Source organism: Etheostoma spectabile, unplaced genomic scaffold (genome assembly GCF_008692095.1).
Source record: "Etheostoma spectabile isolate EspeVRDwgs_2016 unplaced genomic scaffold, UIUC_Espe_1.0 scaffold340, whole genome shotgun sequence".
Taxonomy (NCBI): Eukaryota; Metazoa; Chordata; class Actinopteri; order Perciformes; family Percidae; genus Etheostoma; species Etheostoma spectabile.
The window spans coordinates 515,763-517,663 of record NW_022605588.1 but is presented as its reverse complement, the minus strand read 5'-3'; the positions used below and the strand labels follow the sequence as shown (position 1 = coordinate 517,663).

At 43.8% G+C, this 1,901-nt stretch overlaps 1 long non-coding RNA gene across 1 annotated transcript in view; it reads left to right on the top strand.

The window, feature by feature from the left end:
• The window catches only part of LOC116686275 (uncharacterized), a 12,254-nt gene that overhangs the window by 1,043 nt on the left and 9,310 nt on the right, over positions 1–1,901 (top strand). The gene's annotated exons all lie outside the window — the stretch shown is intronic.

The window sequence follows — 1,901 nt, the reverse complement described above, 5'->3', positions numbered from 1 at the left end:
CCTCCCCCCTTATTAATAAGTTTAAAGAAAGTAGCTGGGCCATGTTCAAAGGCAGAGAAGGGAAAAGGAGAACTGCCCGGTGATCTCAGCTGATATCTTGGAAAACAATTGCTGTATCTGGGTAGATTCACTGATCAAAAAGAGCCCCCCCCACCCCCCTCCCTCTGGAACTCTTTCTTCTCTGCTACATCTTTACTTTGGCACCATAGAAAAGAGTTTTTACAGCTCTAAAGGCTGGGTCATTCAGGTTCAGCCCAGACCTCAACAGTGTTCAGGCAGTCCTGCGTCTAAAGCAGACGTGTGAAATAAGATGTTACCGTCACCAGGCCGGCAGACCGAGGCGAGACGAAAGCCAAATCCACGTATGACGTTGTGTATGTATTGCATCTTGATTTGAAAGAGTTTCTCGGCTGTGTGGACGGTGAAGAAAGTGTTGGTGTGTGACAAAAGACGAGAGCAGACACTTCTGCCAGCCTCCTTCACATTTTAAATTCTTTTGTCTGTCTCGGGTTAATGGACCCGCTGAAGGAGAAATAAGCAAGAACGTCACATATCTGAGACCATAACCTCTTGTATTTTCTGCTGTGACATTTTTTCACTGCAGGTGTAGCACTATTCCATCACACTATGTCTCCTCTCTATCATGTTAACATCAGTGGTCCGACTTGTTTGCCGATGTGTGTATGTGTGCGTCCTCAGGGGCCGGTGGAGGGGCCCTGGAGGCTGCTTTGAGGGTTATGTATAGGAGTGGGGCTCCAAGGTGCTGGCAGGCCTGTCTGGGTTATTAATGACAGCGATAGACCAGACCTCACACACTCCATCACCTTGCGCCGTACACACCACCAGCTCATCTACCACACTGACACCTGGCAGCCTCACCCTGCCGCACCTCGCCACCAGGAGCAATGCTTCCTGGGGGCCCAGACAGCCGCATCTCCGCTGGATAATGCTCTTAAGTCATATTCATGACATCAAGGCAGATGTGATGTCAAGAGTTTAATCAATTTAGGGTGACAACCAGCCTTTTGGGATTAAAACAGTCAATCTAATCTTTAAGTGCACCAGGGAGGGCACGTTTCCAGTGTGGTTTTGTCCGTAAATCTCTGAGCAGGATTCCAAAACAAAACTTGGCCAATTTCATGAAACTTGATGGAAGCATGTCGCATGGGCCAAGGAAGGAAGTTACATTTGGAAAGTTACATTTTGGAAAGGATCAAATCACAGGGAGGATCCAAAGAGTAATTGGACTTTCCTTAACATTAAGAGATATGGCATTTGTGATGCATTCATGTGATGTAGGAATAATCTAAAAAAAATCTTTTCCTGATCATATTTCATGGCTCCTGTGATCTGCATCCTTTGCTTGTCAATGTCCTGCAAAAGCTGGAAACGTCTATCACTGTGATGTTCAAACACTGATTAATAAAATGCAACACATCTTCTTTGTAGCGTTTACACATTCTGACGTAAAGCTCATGAACACACCGATGTGAATGCACCGTTGGCCTTGGCGGAGGTCTGCGCTCTCCGAGTGCCATTCGAATTATTTTAATTTTAAACATACCGCTGAATTGTACTCTTATAGATAGATGGCAAATTACAGTGTTACAGCAGCAAAATATCAGTCACACAGCACAGAACATAAATATACATGAAATACTATGATACAATGTACATGTTTAATAACAGGATAAAATACAATAAATGTTTGAAATATACACAAGTTTGAAATACAAAATGTGCAACTGCTTAACTAGTAATGATAAATATGTAGATAAACTCCTTGTGCAAGTTGCAGTTATTATTGAAGTGTACATGGAAGTAGTTCTTTTGGAGATTCTGGTCCACTAGTGGCTGGAGCAGTGTTTTCCATTGAGAACGAGCTAGCATGCTACGGTTAG